A 23,172-nucleotide genomic window follows, 5' to 3' on the forward strand; every position below is an offset into this window, starting at 1 on the left:
TCATATGTTCGTATGTATGTACTTAAGCATTACTTCCCATGCATTCAAATCTTCAAGCATTCCTTTATTACACCTCTTCATCAGCAAATAAAACTCAAGGATAGAGCAGCACAGGATGTTGTACCCATTTTCACAGTTTTGACTCAGCAATGAAACTATTTACCTTTAAGAAATTGTAAGAGTACAATTGTAAGAGTACAAGCCAATGTGCAAGACTTGTGTAAAATTCAAGAAACTGTATGAGTGTACATTAACACCAAATTGATTCAGTTAGTTCTCACATATTTTGTGAGAGTGCAGCTTATACTGGCCAATTGAACCAAATGATTGCCTCCTGTGTGAGTCCAATAGAAAGCTGGTAAAATAGGATATACTATTTGCTGACCCGCTATATGTCCCAGGCGCTCTAGTGGGAATCCAGCTAATTCTTTTTTTATTTTTGTGTTTGTTCATCTTTTAAGCATTAAGAAGCCATGAGCCCTATATTTAGACTTGAGTATGTTAAAGGACATTGGGTGATAATTGGGCAGTTTAATGTTTAGTTACTCCTAGCAATAAAAGAAGCCATAGCATGAGAAGCCAGCTTACCATTCCAATAACTGAAAATGAGCCTCGTGACCTATATTAATGTATTAGGCTGGGGATGTGCGGTGTATGGTGGTGGTGATTTTCAGCTTTGCTCCTTCTAATTCATCGTATTGGGACATATTGGGGAAATTTTGCACCCACAGCCCATAACCAATGTTCCCATTACACTGCACAGGGGCACAGCAGCCTAAGGTACAGCACATGCCTTGTTCTGTGATAAATAACGCGTGTACGTGGCAGTGCGTAAAACATTAAAGGGATTGCGCTCTGAAAGAAAAGTGTCATGCACAGCAAGTAAATTTTAAAGGGAACATTGCCCAGGACTTCCAGCCATTAAAATTAATGGATGGAAAATAGTGGCTGAGGGTGCACAATTTCTTGATTGGCATTCCTGAATGGTGAAAAACGGCAACCCAGGGCATGGATTAATATAATTTATATTATACTAAGGCTGAATGCTTCAGTGAAGGAATATATATAAAAACAGAAAGAAGCACTTCTCAGTAGCAAAACACCTATTGGTCAAAGATCTGAGTGGATGATTATCTGATGAATAAAATCAGAAGGATTTCACAAGTTTTGCAGAAAACAAAAATAGATTTAATGACCTGAATATGTGGGGACTAATTTAAAAACTGAACATTGAAAATATTATGGTGGATAAACACAGTGACATGTCAATCAAGAAAAAAGGCTAGCAGGAACCGAAAAAGGGATTGCAAAGCTTTTTAATCCTGCGGCTAAGGGAGACAACATTCTCTGGCATTTTGAGTTCCGCTAACTGATGATTATTGCTTTTTTATGAAGAGTTTATTTGCAAATAACAAGCAATATCCATAGTTTTTTTATAAATTGTTCTATATTTGTCAATAGTATTTAGTAATACCTTCCAGATCTAATCTATGATGTTTATTATTCTTAATGATTTCCTGAGTATGAAGTAAGTAAATTATTTATTCGATATCTCTCTTCTGGAGAAGTCACACTATAAAAATATAGCCATAGGTCATGGACAGTCCAGTTAATCAATGAAATCTTTTCATATCACAACCTTCATTATCTCCACCACATGCATAGTGTACACAGCAGAAAACCTTTGGGCATTCAAACACTAGGGATAGCTCCTAACTTCCACTGTTACAGCTACCAAAAACATTGTTCTGTGTCACATGAAAATGGAATGATTTAGACAACTACAGGGGTAATGTGATGAAATGGTACTCATGCTTTCTACATTTTGAAATCTATTAAAATGAATGAGCAAAACCTATGCGAGGCACCCACCCCAATTCCACATCAGGAACATGATTTTACAAAGTTACCACAATGACAGCATGCATTTATATTGTGTCTTTAACATAGTAAAACATCACAAGGAGCATCAAAGGAGACAGGAAAGAGTCATCGAGTAATTTATGGCACAGAAGTAGGCCATTCAGCCAATCGAATCCATGTCAGCTCTCCATGGAACTATCCCATGAGTCATCAGTCCCAATCCCTCAGTCAATCCCCGTAGCCCTGCAAGTCTATTTCTCTCAAGTGGCCATCCAACTTCCTCTTGAAGTCATTGATTGTCTCTGCTTCCACCATCTTTGTGGGCAGCGAGTACCAGGTCATTACCAACAACTGCGTAAAAAGTTCTTTCTCATATTCCCCCCACATCTGTTGCCCAAAAATTTCAATCTGTGTCCCCCTAGTTCTTGTATCATTAGTTAATGGGAACAGATTTTCCTTGTCTAACTTGTCTAAGCCTGTCATATTTCTGTATATTTCTATTTAATCTCCCCTCAATCGCCTTGGTTCTAAGGAGAACAAACCCAACTTCTCCAACTTAACCTTGTAACAAAAATCCTCCATCCTTGGAACCATTCTGATAAATCTCCTCTGCACTCTCTCAAAGACTCTCACATCCTTCCTGAAGTGTGGTGACTAGAACTGGGCCTAACTAGAGCTTTATAAAGGTCCAGCAAAACTTCCCTACTTTGGTACTCAATGCCTCTATTTATGAAGCCCAAGATCACATATGTTTTACTAACCACTCTCTCAATATGACCTGTCACCTTCAAATATCTATGCACATGCACCCCCAGGTCCTTCTGTTCCTGCACACTCTTTAAAACTGTGCCATTAAGTATATATTGCCTCTCCCTATTCCTTCTGCCAAAATACATCACCTCACACTTCTCTGTATTAAATTCCATCTGCCACCTGTCCCCCACTCTGCTAGCCTATCTATGTACTGTTGCAGGCAGTTTATATCATCCTCACTGTTTGCCACACCTCCAAGTTTGGTGTTATTGGCAAATTTTAAGATTTTTCTCTGTATTCCAAGATCCAAGTCATTAATATATAGCGAAAAAAGCAGTGATCCTAGCACTGACCCTTTGGGAACACCACTCTCTACCATCCTCCAGTCTGAAAAGCAACCATTTACCACAACTTGCTGTTTTCTGACCTTAAGCCAATTTTTTATACAATTAGACACTGACCCACCTATTTCACGAACTTCCATTTTGCTACCCGCCTTTTATGTGGTACCTGATCAAATGTTTTCTTAAAATCCATATAAACAATATCCACGCATTCCCTTCATCAACCTTCTCTGTTACTTCATCAAAAAAATTCAACTAGATCAGTCAAACATGATCTGCTTTTTACAAATCCATTCTGGCTATCCTTAATTAACTCAAACGTTTCTAAGTGTCCATTGATAGTTTCCATGATTATTGCATCTAAAACCTTGCCCATAACTGATGTTAAACTAATTGGGCTGTAGTTGCTAGGACTGTCCTTATACCCTTTCTGGAATAAGGGTATCACATTTGCCACCGTCCAATCCTCTGGCATCTCCCCCATATCCAGGCAAGATTGGAAGATTATGGCATGCCCTTCCACTATCTCCATCCTCACTTCCTTTAGCAACCTGGGATGCAAGCCAGCCGGACCAGGTGACTTATCTGCCCTAAACATAGCCAGTCTTTTTAGTACTTCCCCCTCTCAATCTTTATCCTATCCATTGCCTCTACTCTCTCCACTTCTACTGATATTGTGTCAGATTCCATTTCCTTAGTGAACACTGATACAAAGTACTCATTAAGTATATTAGTCTTGCACTGCGCCTCTAGGCATATATTAACCTATTTGTTCCTAATAGGCCCCACTTCACCTCTTACTACTCACTTGCCTGTGGAAGATCTTTGGGTTTTATGCTGAATGCCATTCTATTCTCTTATTCTCTCCTCACTAGTTGTATTTTCCTCTTCACCTCCCCTCTCAACCTTATTGCATTTGGCCTGGTTCTCACTTGATGAGTTCACCTGACATGCATCATATGCCCTCTTTTTTTGTTTCATCATAATCTCTATCTCCCTTGTCATTGAAGGAGCCCTGTTTTTGGTTCCACTACCTTTCGCCCTTGTTGGAATGTACCTAGCCTGTACCTGAAGCCCTAGCCTGTACCTGAAGTATCTCTTCCTTAAAGATAACCCATTATTCTGATACAGCTCTTCCTGTTAGTCTCTGTTTCCATTCCACCCTGGCTAGATGCCTTCTCATCATATTAAAATTAGTCCTCTGCCAATATAGACATTCTACCTTATTTTGTTCCTTGCTTTTCTGCATTAATAGTCTAACCTTATGATAGGATGATCACTCTTACCCACGTGCTCCACATGGACTCTGGGTCCACTTGGCCCACCTCATTTCCCAGCACTAGATCCAGCAATGCCTCATTTCTAATTGGGCTGAGAACATACTAATCAAAGAAGTTCTCCTGAACACATTTCAGAAATTCCTCCCCCCCCCACCCCCCACCCCCCTTACCCTTTACTCTGAAATTATCCAAATCGATATTTGGGTAATTAAAGTAATTAACGAGAAAAGGAGTAAGTACTACATGGGATTATTGATATATGGCACAGAGACAGGCCATTTGCCCCAACCAGTCCATGCCAATGTTTATGCTCCACTCAAGCCTCCTCCTATCTTTCCTCATCTAAATCTATTATCGTAACCCTCTATTCTTTTCTCCCTCAAATGCTTCTCCAGCTTCCTCTTAAATGCATCTATATATTCACTTCAACCAATCTCTGTGGTAGCGAGTTTCACATTCTCACCACTCTTTGAGTAACGAAGTTTCTTCTGAATTTTCTATTGGATTTCTTGGTACTATCTTATATTGTTGGCTTCTAGTATGCTTTTCCCCACAAGTGGTATTATTCTCTCTGTTTCCACTCTATCAAAACCTTTCATAATTTTAAAGATCTCTATTAGGTCAACTGTCAGCCTTCTTTATTCAAGAGGAAAGAGGCCCAGCCTGTTCATCCTTTCCTGATATGTATATCCATGCATTTCTGGTATCATCCTTGTGAATCTTCTCTGCACCCTCTCCAGTGCCTCTATTTCCTTTTTCTCATACGGCAACCAGAACTGCATGCAGTACTCTTAAGTACTCTAACCAAAGTTCGATACATGTTTAGCATAATTTCCCTGCTTTTCAATTCTATCCCACCAGAAATAAAGCCTAGTGCTTGGTTTGCTTTTTTTTTACGGCCTTGCTAACTTGTGGTGCAACTTTTAGTGATTGATGTATTTGTACTCTTAGATCCTTTTTTTCCTCTACCCCACCAACATTCGCACCTTCTAAGTAATAAATGAACTCCCTATTCTTCCTACCAAAATATACTACCCCACATATATCTGTGTTGAACTTCATTTGTCAATTATTTGTCCATTCTGCAAGCCTATTAATGTCTTCCTGTAATTTGTTGCAGTCCTCCTCAGTATTGTCTATCCCCCCAATATGATGACATTTGCAAATTTAGAAATTGTGTTTTTGATTCCAAAGTCCAAATGGTTAATATAAATTGTAGTAGTGGTCCCAGCATGATCCTTGTGGAAGATCACTTCCCACCTTCTACCACTCTGAATAACTACCCTTTACTCCTTCTCTCGGTTTTCTATCTTGAAGCCATCTAGCATTCCATTCTGCCACTTAAGCTCTGCTCATACATTAACATATTAATGCCAATCCTCACAAATCTACATTAGTTGCCTGTCCTCCAGTAAATTGAATTTAAAATCCTTGTTCTTTACCTCAACCACAAATGGCCTCAGCCCTACTTATTGCTGCAATTCTTTTCAGCATTATTTTCCTTTCCATGTTTCTTGGTGCTCTGACACTGGCCTCCTGTGCTGTCCCCTTTCTCTTCTACATCTTTGATGACAGACCATTCAACTGCCTTGGTCTTACTTGGAACTCCCATCACAAACCCTTTCACCTTCCCACTCGAACACCTTTGAAAGCCATCTTTTTAGTCAAGCTTTTGATCAGCTCTCTTAACCATTCCACAAAGGCTAAGTAAGGAAAGGAAGTCTGGGATGAGAATCAGACCATTAGGGATAGACAGTATAGTACCACAGGTGACGATAGAGAGATGGCAGAAATACTAAATCATTATTTTGCTTTGGTATTTACCAAGGAGATAGAACAGATAGACAAGACATTGAATGATGAGTTGATTAATGGATTTAAGTGCATTTAAAATAAAACAGGGATGTATCAAATAAACTAATCAAACTCAAAGAAGATAAAGCCCTTGGTCCGCATGGATTGCAGCCACGCATTTTAAAGGAATCTAGGGAAGAGATAGCAGAGGCATTACTACACATATCTAATAATACATTCGAAAAGATGTAGTGTTAGACCCCTGGCCAATTGCTAACGTAATTCCTATACTTAAGGGGGACAGAACATGCCCCGGGTATTATAGATCAGTCAGCTTAACATCAGTGGTATGAAAAATAATGAAATCCCTACTAAAGGAGAGAATAGAAGAGCATCTAGAAAAGAAAATTATAATAGTAAGCATGGATTTGAAAAGGGAAAATCTTGCTTGAACAACGTTATTGAATTTTTTGAGGAGGTAACAGAGAGAATAGACCAAGGTAATGCTGGAGATATAATTTATCTGGATTTTCAAAAAGCCTTCGATAAGGTGTCCCATAATAGACTAATGAATAAGGTCAGAGAATGTGGAGTTAGGGGATCAGTCAGTTGTGTGCAACAAAGTTTCAGACAATATGTAGTTTATGGAGGGTGGAAGTCAGGAGGGCGGCAAGGAAAGCACTGGAGAAGTTGAATCTGTGGTGAAAAAGGTAGGGATGGATGTGGTCAATGCCATGGCAGTAGAAGTAAGCAGTGAGTAGAATGTGACATTTTAACAGACCACTGAGGTTACATGCATTGTGTTTCTGCCTAAGTGTGCAAATAGGGAGGAGAGTTATGTTGTTCCATAGAGTCATTTACAGCACAGAAAGAAGGCATCCACAAATTTCAAGGAAGACAAGCTAGTGATTGAAAAATATAAGTGCAAGTAGAACAGAGTTGCCTGGGCTTGAAGGGCTAGATACGGCCCATATGTCATAGCTTGGACACCCCTATTCTACACCATTAACAGCATCACATTAAGTGTGGTCCTCTTTTGAATGCTGATAAATATGCTTTATCTAAAATAAAAGTGCTACATTTTAAACCAGCCCTTTGTTTGAATATTAAACATTACTACTATTTGGTTGGTCTATATATTTCTCAAACTTCTCCGTTAAGGTGCATTTAACAGCTTTAGAATTGGAAATGACATGAAGTAATGATGTCACTGTGCTAAGAGTACCAGTGGTGCTCTCAGTTGAGTACATTTTATCCAATCAGAGTTCAGTTACTCTCTTTGGCATGACTGAAATTAGATTGCTATTCACTAAATAAAGCAACAAGTGCATGATGTTGAAGTGCAGCCTATTTATATCTAACCTAAATAGCTGTTGTACAGACCACAAGGTCCAAGTATCCCATTACCCTTCACAGGTCACTCAAATGTGTCACATTAGACAGCCTTTGATTGGTTCTGTGTCTTTCATGGTACAAGTTCTATTGATATATTGGGGGGAATTTTAATAGGCAAGAACAGGTGGCTTGGGGTCAGGTGTGTATTTAAATTTGGAGTAAAAAATAATGACGACCACAATCCAGTTCCAACGGGATTTCCAGGTTTCATTGAGGCAGGGTTGTCTGCGTGCGAACACCATGCTCACCAAAGACAGTCTGATTATTAGCACATGAGGGTGGTCAATGAAGACATCTTTCAAGGTGATAATTGGAGGCAAGTGAGGGCCCTTTCACAGGAATTTAACTTTCATTCAGATTTAATACCTCCAGAAGGGGTTTCTTGGGAAACTGACCAGTGAAAAAGAGGAGAATTCGGGTACAATTTGTTGAGGTCTATCAATTTCGGATTTCCAGAACTTATTAAATATTCAGTTCTTACAGTTGTGTCTTTACTTTTCTCTCGCAAAAGTCAAGAGTTCTTGGCACCATACAAGTTTTGGAGAACTTGGGGGTGTTGGGGCTTTCGAGCATAAACTAGCAAGATGGGAGATGCTTTGGGTGTTTTTGACAGTATATCTGAAGAAAAAGGCATGAACTTAATTAAAGGAGATTTATAAGAATGTACTCCTGATTTGGTTCAGTCCCAATAAGGAGTTAAAGTCATAAATCACATCAGTGGGATCAACAGGTGCGCAGGAGAGAGGTTGCAAAGGAGAGAGGTGCACAGGGCAGGGCACAGAGGAGGGAGGTGCACAGGAAGGTGCTGGACAGGAATGTAATGTAAATGAGAGGGATGCACAGGTGAAGGATTGAGGTTACAGGAGGTACTATCCACATCATAGCGTTTACAGGCAGAGGCTCAACTTTCATGACCTCTCGAAAGAATAGTCCTTCTGAAGGCTAAGATAACATCAGATGGTCGCAAACATCTGTTGCCTCCTAGCAGAAGATCTGCTTCCTGCTGGACCTAATGGCTTCAATGGCTGTGAAAGTCACCACCCCGTCAGTTTTTTTTATCCTATTCCTTCCAGGGTACGAGAAGAGACTTTATGGGAGCTTCACAGTCTGCTGCACATTACTGCAGAAGGCATGAATGGATGAACGAATTGTTTGCCAGGGCTGGAAGTTATGTAAATTCCCCATTGATGATAATAGACAAAATGAGCAGGCACTAGCATTCATTTTTCTGGATGGCACACATGTGGCCATCCAAGGGCCACCAGAGCAAGCAGCATTTTTTATCAACTACAAGGGATATTATTCCATCAATGTTCAGCTGGTGTGCTGTTTCATGCAGTTGTGCACCGGTTTCCCTGGGAACTGTCATGTTGGTTTCATACTGCATCAGTCCAACATTCCAGTCTTTTTGTTTCGGGGCAAACTCAGTCATCGGGAGATAAGGCACCATGTCTGGCTGACAGGGGTGTGACTGCTGAAAAATGGGAGTGCTTTAAGTGGAATTCCCACTTCCATATCCTCTTTTGCCATCATTCCTCTCTTGAGCCAGTGCCACATCACTCTTACTACTCTGCTGCAGCCCAGTTTGGTGGAGATCAGTGACATGTTGTAAGGCCATAAATAAGATATCTGTCAACCTGCTTAAGACAGTAGCTATGTTGGCATCCAAAGCCTGCATGCTATTACTAATGGTCTGCATGGATAATTTGGGAGCCATGTTTGAAACTTCATAGAGGCAGCCACTCTCTCCATGGCAAATATTCTCGCAACTATCTGCACCACCAGTCCACTAACAACTGAGTTGTACTCCTCCATCCTCTCTGCTGTTGTGGAGACTGTGTGTGGCATGTTGGTCAGTACCTTGCTAAGTTGCTGGTGCACCTCTTGAATTCTCCTTCTTCATGATAGACCCCAGGGTTCACCAGCAGTGTCCAGCTGAGCAGAGCTTGGAGAAGATTGTGCCCCCCGAACACGGATTTTCCACAGTCATCCCTGCCCCCAAGTGTCTGCTCATGCTCACCTGAGAATTGTGAATTACCAGTTGAAAACCCAACTAACCTTCTCAGGGTACAAGTATTTGCGTTGGTGTGTGGCTGTACATCATGTGATAGTGCACCCTCAGAAGGAATGAGGTCCTCTGAGGAATCGTCTTCACACATCTCCAGCCACACTTGCTGAACATACAAAGGCTCTGAAAGACAAATGAAAGGAAATATGAATTAATTGTTGCAATGTAGTTGCAATATTGACAATCACCATACTCAGACTTCTCATAGTTCAAGCCATTGATGAAATAAAGTCAGCATTTGTGTCAGAGATATTTGTAATTCTGTTACCAGCTATCTGTGAGTTCTCTGTCTCCCCATCTCTGATGGGTACTGCCCTTAATCTCTGTACATCCATCCTAAACACCTCCCAGTTCCTCCAAATTCCATTTCTATATTGTTGCTTTAATTGAATTGAAATCTCATCATGTGGGTGCATATCACACCCACTGTACAGCTTGGAGACTAAACACAGAAGTCAACGTTTCCTGCCTCAATCAAACTTAAATTGGACAATCTGGTGTGCTGACTTGACATCCAGGTTTCACCCACACAATTCCACCCCCACCCACCCACCCCCCCCCCCCCACTCCCCACCCCGACTCAGAAGCTGCCTTCACATTAATATTGGACCATTGCATCTGACTATATTCCATACCAAGCCTTCACTAATTAAAAGTGGATATGAGAAGCATGCAAAGTAAAAATAAATTGTTATCTTATTCATAAAGGGCAGAATTGATTTTATGAGAAGCTTTTAACTTTATATCTTTCTGTCAAATATGTCTGTGAAGTGTTTTCTGGAAGATGGCCATTTATGCTATCTGTTGGCAGTAGTCTTATAGAATAGAGCCAATGTTAGCATTTGAAAATCATTTATTATTTATCCTAGTGGTTTTGAAGCATTTCTATCACAAATAGAAAAGTTATTTTTTAATTAAAAGTTGGCATGCCTGAATTTCCAATATGAGCTGCCATCAGGAGCACGGGGCCAGAATATCACCAATTTAGATTTATCTCCAAATCGAATAGGTATAACTTTGTAAAAGGACATTGTTGGAGGTCTGGTTAATTTAGTGGTTATTTCTAATATCTTGTACACAAGTTTGAATTCATCCTGTTATGATGGAGCTAAGGCAGGGGAGTGGGGCTAGGTGAGTTGCTCTTGGAGAGAGCTGGAATGGTCACGATGGGCCAAATGGTCTTCTTCTGTGCTGTAACCATTTTATGATTCTATGATGGAGCTGTAAGAGATCCAATGTAAAATGAGTTTGAACAATCTGAATCTAATTCCCAGTGGATACAGAATGTCAGCATAGATGTAATCACTGGCAGAGATGGTCAGGAAAGTCCTGATCAACATTGAGGAAGCTTTTACATAAATTTCTGATTAGTTCTAAAGTGCTGTGTGGTTTTCCCTACCCCTCATATTAATTTAGAAACATGCTTAAAGGCTAACTGCACCAGTACTACTATCTTTCCTGCTGTCCATTCTGGCAGCTACTCTGCACCCCCTTCCCCCAACTCCACTGCTCCTAATTCTGTTTGCATTGTTATTGTAGCCTGGGGTATCTGAAGCCTCCCCACCACTTTTTCTGTTGCAGACTGTTGGCCATAAGATGGCTTTTGTGGCTACCTTCAGATTGGCAGCTGATGAAAGACTGATACCAGCATCAGTCTTTGACAACAAATCAAAGTATTGTTTTGGGATACACTTCTTTATGATATTTGTTCTTCAAAGCTGGCTATGTACTGCACTTGTAGACACAAGCCTTTTGAAAGAACCTACACAGAAAGCAGCTTGATTATTATCAAGACAATCATGAATGAAAAGTTAAAGGGTGTGTGTCCCAGGCAGGTGTGAGGGGTGCAGTAGGTGGTGTCCTTACCATCTGTACATTGTGCTTGTGAGGAAGAAGAGCAGGATTCAGGAGTGATGTACAGGCCCAGGCTCACTGGTACCACACCCTCTCGATGGGAATTACTTTATTGTAATCCCTAGGCAATGCTTCAGAAGACTGTGCCTCCCTCACAAAGCAGTAGTTAAGTTGTGTCAGCTGCCAGGTAACTGTACCATAGCTGGAACTCTTGGTATTCCCTCCTTGATCATCATCAGCAAAATGATAGAAGGTGTCACTGACAGTGCTATCAAATGGCACTTACTCAGCAACAACCTGTTCACCGATCCTCAGTTTGGGTTATCACCAGGGCTACTTGGTTCCAGACTTGGTCCAAATATGGAGAAAAGAGCTGAATTTCAGACGTGAGATGAGAGTGACTGCCCTTGACATCAAGACGGTATTTGACCGAGTGTGGCATCAAGGAGCCCTAGCAAAATTGAAGTCAATAGGAATCAAGGAGAAATCTCTCCACTGTAGCAGTCCATGTCTGCATGCAACAAGCCTTGAACAACATTCAGGCTTGGTCTGGTAAGTAGCAATTAACATTCGCTCCACACAAGTGCCAGGCAATGACCATCTCCAAAAAGAGAGAATCTAACCATCTCCCCTTGACATTCAATGGCATTATCATCACTGAATCCCCCACCATCAACATTCTGGGGGTTACTATTGACCAGAACTTTAACTGGTCCAGCCATATGAATGCTGTGACGACAAGTGCAGATCAGAGACTGGGAATTCTGCAGCAAGTAACTGAGCTCCTAAATCCCCAAAGCCTGTTCACCATCTACAAGGCACAAGTCAGGAGTATGATAGAATACTCTTGACTTGCTTGGATGAGTGCAGCTTCAAAAACGCTCAAGAAGTTCAATACCATTGAGGACAAAGCAGCCCACTTGATCGGCACCCCATCCACCACCTTAAACATTCACGCCCTCCACCACTGATGCAAAGTGGCAGCAGTGTGTACCATCTACAAGATGCAGTGCAGCAACTCCCCAAGCCTCCTTCGATAGCAGCTTCCAAACCTACAACCTCTGCCACCGAGAAGAACAAAGGCAGGAGATGTATCGGAACATCACCACCTACAGGTTCCCCTCCAAGCCGCACACCATCCTGACCTGGAACTATATTGCCATTCCTTCACTGTTGCTGGGTCAAAATCCTGCAACTCCTTCCTACACCACATGGATTGCAACGGTTCAAGAAGGCAGTTCACCACCACCGTCTCAAGGCTATTAGGGATGGTCAACAAATGCTGGCCTAGCCAGTGACACTCACATCCCAAGAACAAATTTAAAAATCTCATATTGAATATCTTCAGCTGACTAAGATCTGAGCCCAAGGCCAGATGAATCCTTCATGTCATGGTCCCTCTTTGGTAATAAAGTCACCTCAGTTGTTTGCTGGCATTGAACTCAGTTAATCATGAATGAGGAAGACAATTCAGCTTATTTTGTTTCTTCCATCCAGAGAGATCTTTTGTTCCCTCTCTCCTTCTGTAGCATCCAGTGGTTTCTTAAATAATTCCAGAGATTCTGCTTATTTACCTGTTTGACTGCTCCAATGAAGTATTTCCCTGGAGGTGAAAGGCTGCTGAGCTTCCATTGAGGACACGTCAGATGGCCACAGTGGATGATCTCAAGCAGCTTTGGGCCTTGTGGACCAGGTTGCAGACTGCAGCATCTCAGTGTGGGCCAGGGCAGTCTGCAGCTGTTTGATCCTAACAAGGCCACTGATGGGGTCGGTGGCAAGGAGCCGGTATGCTATCAACCAGAGAGAGGGCACCAGGTGTCCCTCCCAAAGTCCAAAGGTGACTCTATTGGGATTGCACCCCAGCGTTCTTATGGCTCTGTGTGAGAACGAAGTGCAGGTATGATGTGATGCTGTGGAAGTCCTGTCAATACTAGCCCCTCGGGCCAATGTAGCAGCTGTCAGAGCAGTCATCACATGCTTCATTGTGGAACACCCAATTAAAGCTGCAGGCACCACTAATATATTGTGGTCTCTGTGCATGCACACATGCCGCATCCCCTGCACACCAATTTTCAGGCACGATTGAATTTGTAAGCCCACGTCTTAAGTAAAAAATATTTGGCAAATGTTTTTGATGGTTTGCAAACGCACAGTGTGAAACTTCAGTTTGCATTGAAATATATATTCCGTAATTTGTGCATGACAACACACCATGGAATAAATAACAGAGGGGTAATTTTGAATTTGTGCGATAGCATAAAATCAGCAACAGTCCATTTTATATCACAGCACAAAGTCAAACATACCCCCAGGGTTTGCGCTGATTAATGTTTCTTCCCAAGAATAAAAAAAAAAGTTCACCAAATATGTTTCTCATACACAAGAGTTGTTTACTTTACTGGAGCATTACCTGTAGCTGAGAAAAGCTGTGAATTAAGTGACCTTAATGTGTGTTTGACTCACCACTGGGTGTCATGACTCTGAACACCAATACTTGAGCCTTTAGCAATATGGGAGTGGTGCACAGCTGTTGCCAAATGCATGTGCTTGCATTGCCCATCATATTAGATGCTCAGGTGCTCATTTTACACCTGCATACTGAGCATGGCATTTCTGAATTTCTAGACCATCATGTCTCATAATGATCTATATTTGATCCCACGCCGAGAGAATAAAAGTTGGCATTTACTCATAAAGTGCTTAATGCACAACATATTGTTGCTTTCATTATGCCTGGCACACCCTGCCTAACAGCAGTGTAGGAGTACCTTCATCACATGGACAGCAGTGATTCAAGAAGGTGGCTCACTACCACTTTCTCAAAGGCAATTGGGATGGGCAATAAATGCCAGCCTTGCCAGTGACACCCACATCCCAAGAATGACGAAAAAAGGAGCCTAAATTATTCTGAATTCAACAATTAGAATGGTAACTAGTGGCATTACAAATATTAGGGAGGAAATTATAGCTTGGTTTATCTAAGGTAGAGCGTGGTATTTAGTAGTTATTTTTTAATATCCCCTGTGACTTTTTAATCTGACATGCTGGAAAACCCCAAAAAGGTATTTTCTTCCCATGATCAGATTTTGCAATGGCCTTTGTATGCAGAAAGTCATTACCCACAACAGCGTGTAAGGCAACTTGATTGGTTACACAGAAAGAAGAACCTATAGTCACTGCTGATCTGATCACTTGCTAGTGTTAGTACGTACGCATGTTTGCTTGTAATCATTATTGATGCTGTCATGAACGTGCTTCCATTATTAATGTTTTTGAGAACTTATGTTTAAAAGATTGTGGAAAATACCTGAGGAGATGCTGGACTTGGTTTTTTTTAAAAGGGTCGCTGGAAGGATACTTAGGACTTAGTTTAAAAACAAACACTTTCTGGAAGTCACATGTCTTAAGCTAAGTAAACAGCAGGGTCCTTGCTGGCTATTGGAATTGTTTATAGAGCAGTCACATGTCTAAATTTAGGGTGGTCAGGAGTTGGTTTCGTTTTTGAACTGTTTGAATGAGCAGTTGGTGTGTATCCTGCCAAAAGAGAAATCACCTTTGTCACCTGTGTTGAAAAATCTTCTGAGAATCCAGTGTGATAACTAAACTCACGAATGCAGTAAATCTGCCAAAAAGCCTGAAAGACTACTCCTTGACGTCTCCTGAATAGAGCTGCTCCAGAAAGATCCTAGTGACAACCGTCTACATGTACCTGGATGCCAGATCAAAGGGCCAACTGGAACATTTCATATCTTGTTCTTTTTGCTTCAAGAATTAACAAGTATTTGGCCAAAGTATTTTTGTTGCATACGAACATACGAATTAGGAGCAGGAGTAGGCCACTCGGTCCTGGGAGCCTGCTCCGCCATTCAACAAGATCATGGCTGATCTGATAGTAACCTCAACTACACATTCCCTCCTACACCCAATAAGCTTTCACCCCCTTGCTTATCAAGAATCTATCTACCGCTGCCTTAAAAATAATCAAGGACTCTACTCGCACTGCCTTTTTAAAAATTCATTCATGGGATGTGGGCATCGCTGGCCAGGCCAACATTTATTGCCCATCCCTAATTGCCCTTGAGAAGGTGGTGGTGAGCTGCCTTCTTGAACCACTGCAGTCCATTTGGGGTAGGTATACCCACAGTGCTGTTAGGAAGGGAGTTCCAGGATTTTGACCCAGCAACAGTGAAGGAACGGTGATATAGTTCCAAGTCAGGATGGGGACTTGGAGGGGAACCTGCAGGTGGTGGTGTTCCCATGTATTTGCTGCCCTTGTCCTTCTAATTGGTAGAGGTTGTGGGTTTGGAAGGTGCTGTCTAAGGAGCCTTGGTGCATTGCAGCAGTGCATCGGTGGTGGAGGGACTGAATGTTTGTGGATGGAGTGCCAATCAAGCGGGCTGCTTTGTCTTGGATAGTGCCGAGCTTCTTCAGTGTTGTTGGAGCTGCACCCATCCATGCAAGTGGAGAGTATTCCATCACACTCCTGACTTGTGCCTTGTAGATGATGGACAGGCTTTGGGGAGTCAGGAGGTGAGTTACTCGCCGCAGGATTCCTAGCCTCTGACCTGCTCTTGCAGCCACAGCATTTATATGGCTAGTCCAGTTCAGTTTCTGGTCAATGGTAGCCCCTAGGATGTTGATGGTGGGGGATTCAGCGATGGTAATGCCATTGAATGTCAAGGGGAGATGGTTAGATTCTCTCTTGTTGGAGATGGTCATTGCCTGGCACTTGTGTGGCGCGAATGGTACTTGCCACTTAACAGACCAAGCCTGGATATTGTCCAGGTCTTGCTGCATTTCTACACGGACTGCTTCAGTATCTGAGGAGTCACGAATGGTGCTGAACAATGTGCAATCATCAGCGAACATCCCCACTTCTGACCTTATGATTGAAGGAAGGTCATTGATGAAGCAGCTGAAGATGGTTGGGCCTACGACACTACCCTGAGGAACTCCTGCAGTGATGTCCTGGAGCTCAGATGATTGACCTCCAACAACCATCTTCCTTTGCACTAGGTATGACTCCAACCAGTGGAGGGTTTTCCCCCTGATTCCCATTGACCTTAGTTTTGCTAGGGCTCCTTGATGCCATACTCGGTCAAATGCTGCTTCGATGTCAAGGGAAGTCACTCTCATCTCACCTCTTGAGTTCAGCTCTTTTGTCCACAATTGAACCAAGGCTGTAATGAGGTCAGGAGCTGAGTGGCCCTGGCGGAACCCAAACTGAGCATCACTAAACAAGTTATTGCTAAGCAAGTGTCGCTTGATGGCACTGTTGATGACACCTTCCATCACTTTACTGATGAGTGAGAGTAGGCTGATGGGGCGTTAATTTGCCGGGTTGGACTTGTCCTGCTTTTTGTGTACAGGACATACCTGGGCAATTTTCCACATTGCAGGGTAGGTGCCAGTGTTGTAGCTGTACTGGAACAGCTTGGCTAGGGGCACGGCAAGTTCTGGAGCACAGGTCTTCAGTACTATTGCCGGAATATTTCAGGGCCCATAGCCTTTGCAGTATCCAGTGCCTTCAGTCGTTTCTTGATATCACGCGGAGTGAATCGAATTGGCTGAAGTCTGGCATCTGTGATGCTGGGGACTTCAGGAGGAGGCCGAGATGGATCATCAACTCGGCACTTCTGGCTGAAGATTGTTGCAAATGCTTCAGCCTTATCTTTCGCACTGATGTGCTGGGCTCCCCCATCATTGAGGATGGGGATATTTGAGGAAGAGAGCTCCATAGACCCATGACCGTCTGAGAGAAAAAAATTCTCTTCATCTCTATCCTAAATATGCAACCCCTTAATTTTAAACAGTGACCCCTCGTTCTGGATTCTCCCACAAGAGGGAGTTGATCTCTGCAGAGATCTTTATTTTTTCTTCAACAGCACTGGAGTGCTGACTTGGGTTGCAATAGAGTGCTGCAGTGGAAGTTTGGTAAGTGAGGATAATTAAGGGTTAATTTTATCTTAAATCTAATCTGTCTTTTATTTAGCAGATCAACTTAACAGATACTGTTAGGGTTGGGGAAGGTGAGTTTTAGACCAGCTTTAAACAGGGTTCACTCAGCCCTGCTTGCAGCTGCACCTTGTTAATTAGAGAATTGGTTTAAACCAGTTTTCAGGGGGTTAGAGTGAGTCAGTATAAAAGTGAGCCATCTTACAGTGCTGACTTAGGTTGCAATAGAGTGCTACAGTGGAAGTTTGGTAAGTGAGGAAGTTCGGTCAGGAGGGAGCGAGGAGCTCCTTTCATTTCCTACCTGTCCTCAGTGAAGGGAGCCCAGAGCTTCCAAAGAGCACTGCTGACTGGGAGAAGACTCGGAGGGCAGAGTTCTGGACCGGTAAGTATAAAAAACTTACCTCTGGTAAAAAAAAACTGAAAGTGACGTCACAGGAAAGCTGTGACCTGATTGGCTAGTAGGGAATTTTTTTTTTACTGAATTTGAAAATAAAACATTGATAAAAATTCCTTAAAACCCTAATTAACTAATTAATAAGTAGAGTAACTAAACCAGAGGGAGGAGATTACTGTATTTAGTTAGCATTTAATATTTATAGTAGGAATCTAGCACTAGGGACCATATAGTTATAACAATTTAGTAAGGATTTAATAAGTATTTATTTATCTTAAATTAATTTATTAATTAGTGCTAGAAATGTCAGTTAGAGGGGTGAAGTGCTTCACCTGTGAGATGTGGGAGGTCCGTGACGCTTCCAGCGTTCCGGACGACTACATCTGCAGGAAGTGTACCCAGTTGCAGCTCCTCACAGACCGCATGGATCGGTTGGAGTGGCAACTGGATGCACTTAGGAGCATGCAGGTGGCAGAGAGCGTCATAGACAGGAGTTTTAGAGAAGTGGTTACACCCAAGGTGCAGGCAGATAGATGGGTGACCGCTAGAAGGGGCAGGCGGTCAGTGCAGGGATCCCCTGTGGCTATCCCCCTCTCCAACAAGTATACCATTTTGGATACCACTGGGGGGGATGGCCTATCAGGGGAAAACAGCAGCAGCCAGGGCAGTGGCACCACGGCTGGCTCTGTTCAGCAGGGAGGGACAAAGCGCAGAAGAGCAATAGTTTTCGGGGACTCTATAGTCAGGGGCACAGATAGGCGCTTCTGTGGAAGTGAAAGAGACTCCAGGATGGTATGTTGCCTCCCTGGTGCCAGGGTCAAGGATGTCTCTGAACGGACAGGGGGCATTCTGAAGGGGGAGGGTGAACAGCCAGACGTTGTGGTACACATCGGTACCAATGACATAGGCAGGAAGAGTGACGAGGTCCTGCAGGGGGAGTTTAGGGAGTTAGGTAGACTTGCAGGTTGATAGGTTAATTGGCCATTATAAATTGCCCCGAGTATAGGTAGGTGGTAGGGAAATATAGGGACAGGTGGGGATGTGGTAGGAATATGGGATTAGTGTAGGATTAGTATAATTGGGTGGTTGATGGTCGGCACAGACTCAGTGGGCCAAAGGGCCTGTTTCAGTGCTGTATCTCTAAACTAAAACTAAACTAAACTTAAAAAGACAGGACCTCTAGGGTTGTAATCTCGGGATTACTCCCTGTGCCACATGCCAGTGAGGCTAGAAATAGGAAGATAGTGCAGCTAAACACGTGGCTGAACAGCTGGTGTAGAAGGGAGAGTTTCAGATATCTGGACCATTGGGATCTCTTCAGGGACAGATGGGACCTGTACAAGAAGGACGGGTTGCATCTAAACTGGAGGGGCACAAATACCCTGGCTGCGAGGTTTGCTAGCGTCACTCGGGAGGGTTTAAACTAGTGTGGCGGGGGGTGGGAACCAGAGCAGTAGGACAGCAAGTGAAATAAATGAGGGGGAACTAGTAAATAAGGCCAATAAGACTAAGAGGAAGAGCAGGCAGGGAGATGTTGCGGAGCACAGCGGGACTGGTGGTCTGAAGTGCATTTGTTTCAATGCAAGAAGTATAACAGGTAAATCAGATGAACTGAGAGCTTGGATTAGTAGTTGGAACTATGATGTTGTTGCTATTAGAGACTTGGTTGAGGGAAGATCAGGATTGGCAGCTAAATGTTCCAGGATTTAGAAGCTTCAGGCGGGATAGAGTGGGATGTAAAAGGGGTGGGGGAGTTCCATTACTGGTTAAGGAGAATATCACAGCTGTACTGCGGGAGGACACCTCGGAGGGGTCATGCAGCGAGGCAATATGGGTGGAGCTCAGGAATAGGAAGGGTGCAGTCACGATGTTGGGGGCTGACTACAGGCCTCCCAACGGCCAGCGGGAGGCAGAGGAGCAGATATGTAGACAGATTTTGGAAAGATGTAAAGGTAACAGGGTTGTAGTGGTGGGTGATTTTAACTTCCCCTATATTGACTGGGACTCACTTAGTTCTAGGGGCTTAGATGGGGCAGAATTTGTAAGGAGCATCCAGGAGGGCTTCTTGAAACAATATGTAGATAGTCCAACTAGGGATGGGGCTGTACTGGACCTGGTATTGGGGAATGAGCCCAGCCAGGTGGTCAAAGTTTCAGTAGTGGAGCATTTTGGGAACAGTGACCATAATTCCATAAGTTTTAAGGTACTTGTGGATAAGGATAAGAGTCGTCCTCGGGTGAAGGTGCTAAATTGGGGGAAGGCTAATTATAACAATATTAGGCAGGAACTGAAGAATTTAGATTGGAGGCGGCTGTTTGAGGGTAAATCAACATCTGACATGTGGGAGTCTTTCAAATGTCAGTTGATTAGAATCCAGGACCAGCATGTTCTTGTGAGGAAGAAGGATAAGTTTGGCACGTTTCGGGAAACTTGGATAATGCGGGATATTGTGAGCCTAGTCAAAAAGAAAAAGGAAGCATTCGTAAGGGCTGGAAGGCTAGGAACAGACGAATCTCTTGAGGAATATAAAGACAGTAGAAAGGAACTTAAGCAAGGAGTCAGGAGGGCTAAAAGGAGTCATGAAAAGTCATTGGCAAACAGGATTAAGGATAATCCCAAGACTTTTTATACATATATAAAGAGCAAGAGGGTAACTAGGGAAAGGGTTGGCCCAATCAAGGACAGAGAAGGGAATCTATGTGTGGAGCCAGAGGAAATGGGCGAGGTAATAAATGAGTACTTTGCATCAGTATTCACCAAAGAGAAGGACTTGGTGGATGATGAGCCTAGGGAAGGGAGTGCAGATAGTCTCAGTCATCTCATTATCAAAAAGGAGGAGGTGTTTGGTGTCTTGCAAAGCATTAAGGTAAATAAGTCCCCAACGCCTGATGGGATCTATCCCATAATACTAAGGGAGGCAAGGGAAGAAATTGCTGGGGCCTTGACAGAAATCTTTGAATCCTCATTGGCTACAGGTGAGGTCCCAGAGGACTGGAGAATCGCCAATGTTGTTCCTTTAGAAATTATTAGAGAGGATTCTTCGGGACAGGATTTATTCCCATTTGGAAACAAACAAACTTATTAGCGAGAGGGAGCATGGTTTTGTGAAGGGGAGGTCGTGTCCCACTAATTTGATTGAGTTTTTTGAGGAAGTGACAAAGATGATTGATGAAGGAAGGGCAGTGGATGTTATCTATATGGACTTCAGTAAAGCCTTTGACAAGGTCCCTCATGGCAGACTGGTACAAAAGGTGAAGTCACACAGGATCAGAGGTGAGCTGGCAAGATGGATACAGAACTGGCTCTGTCATAGAAGACAGAGGGTAGCAGTGGAAGGGTGCTTTTCTGAATGGAGGGATGTGACTAGTGGTATTCCGCAGGGAACAGTGCTGGGACCTTTGCTGTTTGTAGTATATATAAATGATTTGGAGGAAAATGTAGCTGGTCTGATTAGTAAGTTTGCGGACGACACAAAGGTTGGTGGAGTTGCGGATAGTGATGAGGATTGTCAGAGGATACAGCAGGATATTGATCGGTTGGAGACTTGGGCGGAGAAATGGCAGGTGGAGTTTAATCTGGACAAATGTGAGGTAATGCATTTTGGAAGATCTAATGCAGGTGGGAAGTATACAGTAAATGGCAGAACCCTTCGGAGTATTGACAGGCAGAGAGATCTGGGCATACAGGTCCACAGGTCAATGAAAGTGGCAACGCAGGTGGATAAGGTAGTCAAGAAGGCATACGGCATGCTTGCCTTCATCGGTCGGGGCATAGAGTATAAAAATTGGCAAGTCATGCTGCAGCTGTACAGAAGTTTAGTTCGGCCAGACTTAGAATATTGCGTGCAATTCTGGTCGCCTCACTACCAGAAGGACATGGAGGCTTTGGAGAGGGTACAGAAGAGGTTTACCAGGATGTTGCCTGGTCTGGAGGGCATTGGCTATGAGGAGAGGTTGGATAAACTCGGATTGTTTTCATTGGAACGACGGAGGCGGAGGGGTGACATGATAGAGGTTTACAAAGTTATGAGTGGCATGGACAGAGTGGATAGTCAGAAGCTTTTTCCCAGGGTGGAAGAGTCAGTTACGAGGGGACATAGGTTTCAGGTGAGAGGGGCAAAGTTTAGAGGGGATGTGCAAGGCAAGTTCTTTACACAGAGGGTGGTGAGTGCCTGGAACTTGCTGCCGGGGGAGGTGGTGGAAGCAGGTACGATAGCGACGTTTAAGAGGCATCTTGACAAATACATGAATAGGATGGGAATAGAGGGATACGGTCCCCGGAAGTGCAGAAGGTTTTAGCTTAGTCAGGCATCAAGATCGGCGGAGGGCCGAATGGCCTGTTCCTGTGCTGTACTGTTCTTTGTTCTTTGATAAGTTGAGTGTGTGTGCATGTTGGGTTATTTAGAAGGGAATATATTTATACTTTCATATTTCAACCTGTGTTTTTATTCATTTGTGGGATGTGAGCATCGCTGGCTTGGCTACCATTTATGACCCATTCCTAACTGCCCTTGAATTGAATGGCTTGCGCGGCCATTTCAGAGGGCAGTTAAGAGTTAGCGACATTGCTGTGGGTCTGGAGTCATATGTAGGCCAGACCAGGTAAGGAGAGCAGAATTCGTTCCCTAAAGGGCATTAGTGAACCAAATGAGTTTTTACAACAATTGACAATGGTTTCATGGTTACCATTAGACTAGCTTTTTAATTCCAGATTTCGTAATTGAATTCAAATTTCATTGTCTGCCATGGTGGGATATGAACCCATGTCTCCTGAGCACTCACCTGGGCCTCCAGATTACTAGTCCAGTGACATTAACACTACTGCCACTGCCTCCCCTGTGTGCTAGTGAGCTTTGTATCTTTATTCAATAAAGTCTTGTTTTATAATTAATAAACAACAAAATTATTAATTTAAGAAATGTAGTGCCGGATTTTTATTTTTTTTTATTCGTTCCTGGGATTTGGCATCGCTGGGTAGGCTAGCATTTATTGCCTATCCCCAATTGCCCTTGAGAAGGTGGTGGTGAGCTGCCTTCTTGAACTGTTGTAGTCCATGTGAGGTACACCCACAGTGCTGTTGGGAAGGGAGTTCCAGTATTTTGACCCAGCAACAGTGAAGGAACGGTGATATAGTTCCAAGTCAAGATTGTGTGTGGCTTGGAGGGGAACTTGAAGGTGGTGATGTTCCCATGCATCTGCTGCCCTTGTCTTTCGAGGTGGTACAGGTTTGGAAGGTGCTGTCTAAGGAGTCTTGGTGCATTGCTGCAGTGCATCTTGCAGATGGTACACACTGCTGCCAATGTGCGCGGTGGTGCAGTGAGTGAATGTTTGTGGATGGGGTGACAATCAAGCGGGCTGCTTTTTCCTGCATGGTGTCGAGCTTCTTGAGTGTTGTTGGAGCTGCACCCATCCAGGCAGGTGGAGAGTGTTCCATCACACTCCTGACTTGTGACTTGTCGATGGTGGACAGGCT

This window comes from Heterodontus francisci, chromosome 13 (assembly GCF_036365525.1).
Source record: "Heterodontus francisci isolate sHetFra1 chromosome 13, sHetFra1.hap1, whole genome shotgun sequence".
Lineage (NCBI taxonomy): Eukaryota > Metazoa > Chordata > Chondrichthyes > Heterodontiformes > Heterodontidae > Heterodontus > Heterodontus francisci.